This window comes from Pelecanus crispus, chromosome 3, assembly GCF_030463565.1.
Source record: "Pelecanus crispus isolate bPelCri1 chromosome 3, bPelCri1.pri, whole genome shotgun sequence".
NCBI lineage: Eukaryota > Metazoa > Chordata > Aves > Pelecaniformes > Pelecanidae > Pelecanus > Pelecanus crispus.
Window position 1 is genome coordinate 34,116,900 of NC_134645.1, and position 13,486 is coordinate 34,130,385.

The window sequence follows — 13,486 nt, forward strand, 5'->3', positions numbered from 1 at the left end:
CCGCAGCCTGGCCGCCCTCCCCGCCGCCCTGCCTCACCCCCCGGGGGGGGGCGGGCAGGAGAGGGGAGGCAGCCCGGAGCGGAGAAGAAAAAGCAACTCCCGCCAGGCTTTCTTTTAACTTTTACTTTTTTTTTTTTTTTTTAAAAAAAAAAAAAGGAAGGCTTTAATGTTTCTTGCACCTATCATTAAAGTAACGCGGCCAGACAGCACCCCTGCTTTAGAGGCAGAACTACGCGCCTCTCGCAACCCCCTTGGATGCGTTCCTGTCAAAAGCTGCGGGGGCAGAGGGCTGGGGGCTGCCCGCGGCAGCACCGGCAGCAGGAGGTGCCCAGCCCGGGCGCTGCCCCTCGCCTTGCGCCGAGGTTTCACTTCCAAGCGTGTCTTGGGCAATTCTCATCGCTCCCCGCTGCCAGGCCGCTTGGTAATCGGTGCTACCCGCCGAGCAGGGAGGGGATGAGAGGTGAGGAGGATTTGCTCCTTCTCCGAGGTCTCCTCTCCTGTCAGAAGCGTGTAAATGCATCCTCATCTGCACTTGACAGAAACTCTCAAGCCCCGAACGCTTAGGCTGCGCCTATAATTCAATTTTTCTGCTGCCTCTTTTGGCCGCAACAAACATCACAGGCTCCGTCCATGCCTGCTCCAGCACGAGTGTATTGGGGAACGTCTCACGCTTTGACCTCAGGAGGACAGCTGCCCCCCTCTGCCCTAGGGAAATTACTAGGCATCCTATTTATGCCATACAGCTCTTCTTTCCCAGTCCATTTATCACCCCCCTGTACATCACCGTTAACTTTATAAAGTGATCAAGTAGCCTTTTTCTTTCCCCTCACCCATTTTAGCCCGATACTCCCTTCTGAATTAAATCGCCACAGGTTTTGCTTGCCAGGAGTTTCCAATCACACCCTCCTAGGTGGGACAAGGCTGTTTGTGAGGAACCTCTGCTTTGTTTCCAGAGATGAAGAAACATGTAGAAGAGGTACTCGAAGAGCCACAGGCATTCAGAAGCACAGCTGGGCCACTGCCTGCGGTTTTACAGGTAAACACACATAATAGAAGTGAGATGGGATGACTGGGATCTATCTGAAAGCGCAATGAGAATCATGCAAGATGTAAACCAGCCAAACACCACCGAAGACTTTCTCCAGCCGACCACGTCTCGGGAACCATCTTCTTTCTGCCAATGTTTTCTGAAACTCGAGAATGACAGCCCCACATTTAAAAGTGAGTTTTTCCTTTCCAGCCTGTCTGCGAGGAAAAGTTGCTTCCCCCGAGCAGCCGTGGCTGTGTGCTGGGGTGATGGAGGCGCCCGGCAGCACAGAGCTGCTGCACGCTGTTTGCGTTGGCAGGGCTCTGCTGCAGGGGAGCCTTGCACCAACGCAGCCGGCTAACCTAGTGCTGCTGTGGGTACCAGCAAAGATGGGAGTCTCCGAGAGACGAAGGAGCTAAGAAAATGTATTATTTACAGGTATGTGTACACACACAGACTCTGAAAGTAAACTTACCCACGCACTTTTAAAGACTGAAGTGTACGTACAGCACTGCAGACACAACCGAGACTGCGTCCTCCTGATGCAAGAGTTAATGGTGCTTTCCACTTAAATCTATGAATTCCTGCAAGGCCAGATTAAACGTCTCTGCCACAACATCACGCTTTTACTGCTGTATATGTCAATGTCCTGCTCCTACTGACCTCAAAAACACAGCTGCAGTGTCAGGAATGGCAGTGTTTCCAAAATTACTCAAATAAACAAGCAAGCTCAACATGTAGACTCAGCTGGTTTCACTTCTGCAACACACCTGTACAAAACCAAGGGGACAGTTCCTCGAGCTGTTACATCTCACAGCTCCGCTGCCGCTGCTAACCAGCTGAGGAATCAGCTCTGTTACACGAGGTACCTCAACCGCAAATACTTCTAAAGAAAAGGGTTATTAAATTATTTCCTCCAAAAGCTACAGCTGAAACCATGGAGAAATTCTTTACGCGGCATCTACGGCCCTGTAACGCTTCGCTGCTGTAAATGCACTGCTCACCGCTTGCCTCGGGGGCTTCAGAGCAGCCACGGGGACAGTGCTCGACGCCCTCCTCCCGTAGGAAACTTCCCACCGTCTCTCAGGCAAGCTCTGCAGATACAGCCCTGCCAGAGAGCAAAGTGCTTTGATTCTTGCAAGTTTATTTTTATTCCAATTTGGAGGGAAAAAAAAACCCAAACTTTGCAGTGTCTTTCACATATCCTGGAGCCTTAGAGATGCTCTACTGGAGGCTGTCAAACCCCCCTGTGCTCGGTGCCTGGCCGGCCAGGCTGGCCACACAGCCGCCGGTGCTGGAGGTCCAAGCTCCAGAGGAGCCCTCCACATAAGCCGCCAGAGATCCAGCCAGGCTGACAGTAAACCAGTCCGACTAGATTTTGAAAGTTGCTGAGATTCCTTCTGATTTGGCAATGTTTCCACAGAGTCTTTCAGACCAGCTAGGGGGGGGAAAAAAAAAAAAAAAAAAAAAAAAAGCATTAAAATAAATCTTGGCTTTGTTCTCATTTGAGACGACCCATTTGCTTCTCTTCTGACCCTTTTAGCCTGACATAGGGTGTCAGGCTTACTCAGGTGCAGGTCTCCGCTTTGCCTCACCACTGCAACAAAGCTTGATTCCCTACAACTTTCTGGTATTACCATGGTGATGTTTTTGCCAGGCAGAACTTCCCAGGCGCAGCAGCAGACTGGGCTTTGGCTTCTCCATTCCAAATGCCCTGGCCACTTGAGCTAAATCCCCAACAGCTGCAGAAGGCCCATCACACATGCCTGAGCTGCTCCGGTTTGCCCCAGGAAGGGACACCTACCTGCTAGCCAAATCGTTCAAATACACATTGACTTCATAAACACTAACCTTCCATTTTGTAAATGGAAAACATCTAGAACTTACACATCATGATCATGATATACCTGATCATATTTCTAAAATCTCTCCCCTGCACATGTAAGCTGGTTTTTTTCCCCATAAAAGTCCTGCAAACTAGACTGTAAACAGGTGCCATTTCTACCTCGCTAAAGTGAGCAACACACAGAAGAGGCAGTCAAAAATTGTCAGAAATGACAGAGCCAAACTGTGTGCACCCTACAAAGCTGGCTAAAGAGTAGTATCATCAGAATTCAATAACTGCATGCCCTTCTGCACTAATAATCCGGCTCCCACATTCTACCTTTAATTTTCAGGACTGATACGTCTGTCAAAATCATCCCAGTGATGGCTTTGTATTTTAGCCTGGAAAGCTTTTTATTTTTTATTCATTCCAAAATAGTTTTTATTTAATGATTTCCTGTTAGTTTCAAAAGCTGCTGGGATTATCAGACACTAAAGTTTAACTCAGCTTACACTTACCTGTTGCCTGTGCCGTTATGAAACGGACTTACCCTGTGGGGCTGCTGCCAGTGGGAGCTTTGTAACTCAAAAAGCAGGAATGGGCCCTTAGCGTGCATACAGGGAAAGAACAGAACTTATCTGTTTTGGAGCTTTTAATTCAATACAATACTGTCTTTTTATATATTGATTCTTCTTTTTTTTTAATAAACAGTAACTGTTTATTAGAAAAACAGGGACACCTGGAAAGTTACTTCACGAAACTTAAAGGTTTCATGTTTCCTATTAACTTAAAAATTACGTGGTCAGGATTTTACAATTTGTGGTTTCTTTTTAGATTGTTTTGGTTATACGCAAATGTGCTGTGTGAAATACAAAGGCAATAATCTTTCTAAAACTGCTGACGACCGGGTCATTAAGTAAGGTGGCTGGCCACATTTCACGAACTAAAGAACATTGTTGGAAGAGGAATAACTTTTAAAAGTTAAGAGGTGACTTTTGTAAACTCCTACACTGATGACGAGTGCAGGATGATTGCACAATTAATTCTTTGTGGCACGCACAGAAATCTGCAGCCGTAACTGTGGTTGTGTAGAATCTCAGTTATTCTGATGCAGGGTGCTAAGGAAAAAACTTTTGAATTCTCCTTTTTATAAAAATACGTGTACGAAGGTTCAACTCGTAGGGCTGAGGTGGCACCTAATAAAGGTGAGGCGAAGAGGAGATGACAAATAATGGAAAATTGTAATATATACCATAATAAAACCTTAGATTTTACTGTTTATTATCCTTACTGAAGTAGAAGTCCATACTTCTGTGCTGCACATTTCATTAGTGTGCGCAGTAATGCCTGGATGAATTTGAGAGCAAATCCTGCTGACCTTACTAATACAAGCAGCCCCATTGCCCCTAGGATTGCATTTCACACAACCACAGCCCGCTCCTGCAACGCTCATGTTCCAGAAGATAAAGGCTACTTTATAGAACATGCTGTTTGACACGCAAGACTGCTATCCATATATACATATACATATGTAACTACTTGTCAACTTGCAAATCAAAGGTATGTTTCTGATATATATATAGAGAGAGAACCTATTTGTAGGAACGAGGACTTTTTTTTTTTAAATATATATGAACGAATATATTACATATAGTGGAAATGAGAACTTTTTAAATAGTTTTTTTAATATATATTTATAGATACACACACATGTTTTTATGTATTTTATAAATACATTTTTTATACGCACACACATCTATATATAAGAAAAAAGTTCTCGTTCCTACAAATAGATTCAACAACTTCAGTGGAAACAATCACAAGAGAGCAGTCAACAGGATCTGCTCTAAAAAGCCATTCATGTGTCACCTCTGTGATCTTATGGAATGGCACCACCTCCACCATCAAGTAAGAACACAGCATTACAGCAAGCTGTAACGTCGACACAGGACCTTATTAAAAAACATCTAGAATGCAATTACCAAAAAAAACCCACTAAACCAACACCCCACCCCCCCAAAAAACCCCAACTTTAGACAGGATCCCAATCCCAAGACACCTCAAGCCAGAATGACTAAAATTTGAGGAAAAAAGGGGAATGTTCAGGAGGTGCTGAGATATTATAGCTGTCCCTTAGAATAACACCCCTCCCCAAAAAAACAGTCTTATGTATAAGAGGAAAAAGGAAACAGAAAGGAATGTGACCGTTGGTCTGTATTTCAGTGCTAGGGTTATTATCCACATCTTACACAGCTTGGATTTGACAACCCAGAAAACAGCTTCCCTGTAGTAAAGTTGCCCTCCCTCTCCAAAAACCACAGCTGGACATCAGGGTGTCTAGGAAAGCAATGCAACGATCAATGGTCTAAACTGCCTATCCTAAAAATATACATTTTCTATAATGGCTGCACACATCAGTGCTGCATCCAAAGAGGTTTCTGCTTCCAACAGACAATTCCCATCTTTAAACCAGTTAAGACTGAAGTCTTGATAAAAATTTTGTGAATGCCACAGAAGTTCCCCCATGGTTACACCTCCCAGAGTTTGATCCCCTCATGTGCTCTTCCAAATCTGCCTGTCAGCCCTGAGGATGCCACACTAATCTTCTCTGTATCATTCCAGTTTTAGTCTATGTACCACCAAAAAAAAGGCCTTCCTTAATCCTAGCACCTGTGGTTTTAATCACCACAGGAAATCCTGTTTCCACTAAAGTCAGTAAGACTTGAATATCAGCAGAGGAAAATGATCAGATTCACTAACTAAAAATAATTTTAAAAGAAGGGAGAAATATAAGCACAGTGGTTTATATACCAGAGGGTCTTGACATCTACTTATAGCAAGAATGACAAAGTAAAGACAGTAGAGTAAAACTCATCTTTTTAATCTCAATGTTTGAACTCCTGACCTGCATCTTTTTCTCAGTAATACAGCTGTTGCATTCTATTTCTGAACTGCTCAGTGATGATTTGGGTTATACCTCATTAAGTAACACACAAATGATATCCATAAATATGTATTCCTAACAAAGCATCTACAGGAGTTTATTCAGCAAATTAAAATTATGTAACTTGAGTTAGAATATGCACTCAGATTGCACTGGGGAAGACTTAAGAAGATTACATACAGAGCAAGATTAATTGGCAGCAACTTCAACAATGGACCAGCCAGTGACGCAGTATTCGAAGTCATATTCTGCGGCTACAAAAAACAAACAGCCTTGGGTCTGGAGTCCCATCTCCTTCACAAGCTGCTGGTACAGTCTGCACAGAAGAAAAGCTCTAATTAGCTAATACAGCTTCATAAATGTTTTTCCTAAAGGCTTTTAAGCAACACATGTTCAAGATGATCTAGCGAGTTTGGAGAAAGCAATGCATTGCTTTATATTACCTCAGGAAAAAAAACCACTCATGCAATATTAAGGTTTTGTGCTGCACTCACAAAACTAGCTCTGGAGAAGGTCTTTGTATTGCCACTCCCACTTCTCCTCCCAGCCTTACACATTTTTAAACCCATTCTTATGCCTGGCTACTGAAATCAATGAAAGTATTCTTGAGCAGCTGATTGAACTACACCCTTCAAGTGAGATGGTTTGAGCTTGGTGACTCAGTCTAGAAATAGAACAGAAAGATCCATTTCAGTTCAGCTGGGATTCGTCTCCCTATAGCAGAACTTTATGTAAAGCCCATATATTTATATTATCCCAAAGGCTGCTCTGTACAAAGGTACTGAATGCTGGAAGAATGGGCATCCTTAGCTTGTCCATGCAGAGTCGGAACACTGCTCGGCACATGACTGAGAATATAAGGAGAAATTTTACGCTTAGTCATAATTAAATGCTTTTTGATTCTGTGACAGGGATAATTTTGAGCCAGATCTAGATTATTTTAGAGCCAGACCTAGAACAAGCCACTGGCTTGCGTCTGGGCTGCACTTGGGAAGCTGAGGAGCAGCACCACCTGCACATCCCCCAGGCCCAGCCTGGGGCTGAGTGTGGTGCCCCGTCCGGCTGCACACATCACGAGGAAGAGTTTGTGCAACACCCCTTTTTAAAAGGGAGCCTCTAACAGCACAGGTGATCCCCCAGCTGGGTGGTTTGCATTGCGAGTGTGCTCGGTGAAGTGTTCTGCAGAAGGAGAACCTGAGAGCACTTCCCCTATCATCCAAGGGGGACCGTGGTTTAAGGACAAAGATCTTTAAAAGCATAAGGAAGATCAAAAGAATTGCTGTGTTTTTCCACAAATTTAAGAGGCCTGTATTTTCTAGAAAAAGAGAAAGGTATTCTGCAAACAAAGTTTAAGAACACAGATACCAAGAACAGGAGAACTATCTTCATTAAACATACCAAAGCCCAATCTGTACTTTGGACATTAACTTCTAAATTTCTCCATCACAGATAGAGACTGACAGCTGAAATGCCTACTCTCACAAATTAAGTGTCATTTGAACATCTACCTCATTAACAGGCAAGTCAGAGCTTAGAAAAGCCTACACACTGGCTGACAACGCAGATGTCAGACCCAGTACCATCTCACAAAGTACCTGAGTCCACAGACCCATCACTCCAGTCGTGTAAGAAATAAAGAGAAATTAATTTGTCACAAGGCAGATGGCCCAGCAACAGTAACTGAAGTGAATGAGAACCAAAGACAATGGTCTATCTCTGGAAAGCATAATATTGACATTATAGAAAGACACACAAGTAATTCATTTCCCTTCTTGCTTGAACTATCTTCTTTACAAAAAATGTATTTCACTTCCACTTAAATTCTGGGCAATGACACAAAAACTTAAAATAAAAGAATGCTCCAGCAGTTAAAAAAAAAAAGGGAATAAAAGTAACTAACATAGCAGATGGAGAGAACAGCAGTGGCACTGGCAATCCTGATCTGACCTGCTGATTGCACCTGTACAACATCAGAAAGGTGTTCAACATCTTGCAAGGCCTGACTGGTCCCTTTGCTAACACAGTCTGCAAGAATGAATGTCAGTATATCATCCCCCCAAGCTAGATTTGTTTGATCAAAGTTCTAACTGGAAGTATATTTATACTTAGGTCTAATGCATTGTTTCGGCAGAGTAATGAGCCCTTAAATTGAGGCTCTTGCCTGAAGATTCTGAAAAGTCTTTCTTACCCTTTTTCTGTTATCATGAAGTGACACCCGCTTGAGAACGTTATAATTTTCCTAATAATTTTTTTTTTCATAAGCATGTAACAAGATTTCAGCAGGTACTGTCAAGTATTTCACTCACCTAAAAACCAACAGTACACAAAACCACACTCATTACCAACATGTAGCTGTGCATCATCCTTTACTTCTGAACCTTAAGCTCTTTCAAAACTCATCGGGATTATAAATGAGGAGGCAGACCTACCCAGTGGTGGAAAGGCTAACGGTGTGGTTTTGATCGCCCTTCATCTCTAAGGAGCACTGCAAGGCAGTGACTGTATGGATGTTAATGGGCAGGTATGTCAAAGTCTCAATTATAAAGAGCAGTAAGCTCAGATGCTCAGCCCTCTAGCAACAGTTTTCAATCAGCTGCCTGACTTCAGGCACCCTTCCTGAAATGGATCCACACCAGTATTTGTCCCTGGACACAGGATACGTAAAGTATAAAGCTGTTTCAAAAGCATACTCATTAGAAATTTCTGCCAGTGCCAGAGCTGGAAATGAAGCCCAGGACTGTTGATACCTCTATTTTTACCTGCAACTTCCTACTCTTCCAATACATCACTGCCCACAACCTTTGCAATTTATGGATCACTTGAAAGACAAAGAAAATCCTCTTTAGATAAACCGTACACAGCCTGAAAGTCAATGCAGTAAATATTCAAAATAGTAATCAAAGCCAAACATCCACATAACCAAGAAAGCTTTTCACTACCATTTTGCTTGGATGAAGTAACACTTAAATGTATTTCCGTTCTGAACAAGAATGGGAATGTCCTTCTTAACTGGGATAGAAAAACAAAGTTAAAAGCAACAAAGTGATTGAATAGCCAAGGGCTCTCAGTCATAACCTCCAAGATTACATTCATAATGCAGTTTATAAAGGGCTCATGAATAGCTGGTGGAATCTTTAAGTACTTCAGTATTCAAACAGGATTTAAAACTATGTCAAACAACCCTCTGTTACCTTCTACTTGTGATCATACGTGCCTATAATAGACATTACTTAAAGACCTGACTAGTACATAACATCAGCAGGTTGCATATTTAACCATTTCTAGACTATGCATTAAGTTTCTGATAAAAAGGGTAACCAGTGTATCTTTTAAGTGAACTATCCTATTAATTATTTAGTCACTTCTGAGAACATTTATGTCTCTAGGAAATCCTAGTGGTATCAAACCTCAGTGCAAGTCTGATCCTGGTTAGCAGTTCACAGTTAACACCACATATGCTGAAAACAGAATTAAGAAACACTAAGAAAATGTTGCAAAATAATGCTCAAAAAGTTCACACACTGGCATGAGAGAACGGGCTATTGAAACAACTGAGGCACCATGAAGAAATAATGCTTTTTATGAGTATTCCTAAAATCACCTTCCAAAGTGCCTCTTGGAAGCCATTTGTGCTCATTAGGTCATATCTGAAGGCTTGATGAAAGTGTCCTAATTCATTTTACAATTTGATATCTGACAAACACATGGTTTTAAACAAAAGGAAATAATTTTAAAGCATGAAGAATTACACAAACACAAGCATCTTTGGTGTTGAAGCTATTCGGTTTGACTGGAGTTTTATTTCAACATGTCCCCTAAGACAGAAAAGCAATTAAAAAGATGCATTTGAAAACAAAATGCTTTGTCTAAGAAATATCAGCCATCCCTATCAGTCTGAAAAAGAATGATTAAGGAAAAGCCCTTATCTGCTAGATCCTACAGAGGTGAAACCTTTGAGGTTTACATACTGACAAGAGGTTAAAAGCCACTGCTTTAGAATAACAGTAAATGAAATCCACAGTCTTCCACCATCTGTTAACCAAGAACTTGTCCGGTCTCCAGTGTCTGCCACTGAGGTCCTGGAGTCGAAGGTTAACGTCTTATTTAGCACTAGGATCCTATCTATTTAACAAGATCCTAAGAGTCTTCACTACTTTAAGCCGCCTCCTGGCCCTCTTACTCCTTACCTCAGCAAGTCTTGAAGAAATCATTGAGCAATTTGCAGGGGCTGGAAGTGAACAACATTGATGACTGCTCTGTGTGGATATTAACTATGCCAGGACTCATTTCATAAGAATGAGGAGTTTGTCATTTTAAGTTGTGCAGAGTCCTGTGTGCCAGATGACTTCTGCCTTCCTCCCTGGAGACAGCTCCTGAGCCAGCTCTGAACAGATGCGGCTTTACAGACCACCTTCTTCTGGAAGCATCAGATAGTCAAAACACTTTTATGGCCTCCAAACAATTAATTTTTCTCTTTAAAACAAAACATACAAAAAAAAGCCTTATCTCCACTAGGAAGTGACAGGGGCCCCAGGCAGCAGCTTCCAGCTCTTTTGTTCTGCTCAACTTGTGAACCCAGGAGAACCTGCCTCACAGCTGCAGAAGTGGGAGCTCTTCCCTCCGTGTTTTAGCAGGGAAGAAAGTCGCTGTGGTGCAGTAGCATCAGGCACAACAAGGATATTCCACCACCACTCCCAAAATGCTTCCCTAATAGCAGGCTGAAGAAAAGCAGGGAGAAGACAGTCTTTTTTTTTTTTTTTTTTTTCCTTCATAGGCCAACTCATGCTTTCCTTGCTGAAAAGGTTAACAAAATTAATGTGAAGAGAAATTAGACCAGAGGGTGATACATGGGAAGAGCTGACCCCGTGCCTTCTCTTATTAAACAAAACTTTGTTGCTTTGCATGCAATCCATAGAATATTAAACTCTACATACTCTGGAGTTGGCTTGAAGCCTAACAAAACTGGAACCACCCCATCCTTATTGGCTTTATATAGATAGGTACAGAAATATACAAAGTTGAGATGATTCATGCTCTCTGGAATGAAGGGCAGCAGCACAGCTTTGCTTAAGCAGAAATATTCCTGGGAGCAGGCAAAACAGACCGAGCACTCTGATGGCTGGGAAAAGGCACCGAAGGTTGTTCCTGGTAGCTATTGAAAAGGAAGAACATTACTGAAAAAGCAGGTAGGCAGATGGGTAGGGCAGCCGATCCCACTGCTGAGAGGGGAGACTGGAAGGTGTCTAGGCCAAACAGGGTTTAGCTCTTCTTTTGAATTGCTAGTCGATTAAAACAAAACTTATGAAATAAATCAGCTGCCCAATGCCTAAAATTAAAATATAGTGCTCCCACCTGCCATAAGAGTCTTGAGTTTATTTCTCTTTTGGAAGTGGTTACCAATTTAAGTTATTCTAGTTTTTCTGCATATGGCACAACCAAAGGACAAGGCAAAGGCAAGGTACAGTATCAAAATTAAAAACTATCCAATATACATAAAAATCTAAGTATTATGCTTCTTAAAAGGCAAGAAATGCTCTCCACCTATACGTAAAACTACTGCTATGTGCTCTAAATGAAAAGGAAGCTCAAGATATTTTTAGCCATATTGATATATTCCACATTTTTCTTAAATGCACAAGTGACACTTCAGTGCTTTAATCAAAACATTCTTTCAAAAACACACAACTAAAACTCATAAACACCCAAGTATTGTAGAAGTATTCTGAAAGTATTTTGAAATTTTTAATAATCACCTCAGGATGTTGTAGTTTCTAAGAAAAACTAGATTATTTTCCAAAAGTTTGATCTCAGAGACTCATGATATCAAACTAGAGAACAACTGTAGATTTAAGGGTGCTGATGTAATTTTTCCACAGAAAGTAACTGAACTCTGCAGAAAGAAAGCAATGTCAAGATTAGACTATTATGCTGCTTCATAAACTCAAAATTCATTGTAGTATGTTTTTGTATTGCACTAATGAGATGCCAGCTCTCGCTGAACAGCTATACAGATGTCTAAACTTCAGAAGCCGGGATAACCGTATGTCAAACTTCTGTGGTTTTGCCACTTCATATTTTGGGTGTGCGCCTTCATTTGTGATAATAAATATCAGGCCACAAACTAATGTCTCCTCAAATATCTAATATGTTTAACACTCAAAACAGCTTGAAAATCTAAACATTTCTGCTGTTAGCTTTGAGTTCTCCTCAAAGAATTATGCTACAATATATACCAGATGAATAGGCTAGGCATAACAACCATTGCCAATTGTTAGGATGGGTTTCTCTGCCACTTTGTATGAACATTTTTTAACCCGCAGTATATACAAAGTTCAATCCCCTCTTCCCTCCTCAATGTCTTCATTAGCAAAATCTAAATCCACTGTCCTACCACAGATTTCAATGCTGAAGACTGAAAATTTGAAAGTCGCTCCTAATCATATTTTGTATATAAGCAGGTACAAAGAAAGGTTTGTATGCAAGACATCTGTAGAAACAGACCGAATAGTACTATTGTATTTTACGTATCAATTAATAGGCCCCAAGGCATTTTCTTCACATAGCGAATGGGGAAATGCGATAGCAAAGTTAAACAAACAACACCGCATCAGCCAGCCAGTCTGGAACAGTGAAGGCAGCAGAATTCAACCCCAGCCTCTCATTTAAAACACCTTAATCACAATGCACTTCTTTCTGCATGCATATGCTTATATAGAATATATTCTTATTATGTATGTTAGCTTCTGCACTTTTGCAACTGAACTGCACCTTTGCAACCGAACTACTAATTAGGAGAAATTGCTGTAGCTTAAATAAAGCCAATAGTGTTACACTGACATGTTTTCCAGAATTTGGTACTGTTAACAGTACACACCTAAGAGGAAGGGCTTTTGTTTGACCCTTTACAGACCTGAGGAATTAGCATTATAGCTAACTAAACCCACAGGATATATCTCAGAGGTTCGGCTCCTTACTGGAAAAGCCCAGAACACCAGAACTGCAAAAGAAGCAACACTGAATACAATTTATGCAGTATTGCTAGCAAAGCCCTCCCTCCTCCAACAAAAACAATAGCAAGGACTGTCCTTCCCTCTCCTACCAGTCTCTTAGCTCATACAACTTCAGACTTGCAATGGAAAAACCATACATATGTATGTATATATATTTTTATGTATATTAGAAAAAATATATAAAAGCCAATCAGTAGGGTCAAGTCTCTCTTTTTACAATTATGTTTCCAGAGTTGTCTCCAATCAAACTAATGCTCCAAGACCAGAACTATCACATTAATGGTTACTTTTCTTTATTATCTACAAAACCATTCCTGGCCAAAGTAGTAAAGACTCTATAGGAGCCCGATAACTTTACAAGGTGACGGCATTTCTGTGTTTATTGTAAGCCATTTCTATTGCGAATTGCTAACAACTTTTCGAAGTGCAACACTGATTTGGAAATGCAGCACACTAATACATCAATTGCCATGACTAATGTATAAACTTTTAATGACCTTGGCAAAAATCTTTCTTTTATTGGGCAGGTGCCACTATTTTGACTGTACAAAATGTTTTGGAAATATGTTGAAAATTATACATGTTTTGGAAAATATTTCAAGACTTCAGTATAGCAAATGAAGCTATATTAAATAAAAGTTTGACACAGAGGAGAAAACACTCCGAAGTTCTGCAAGTCT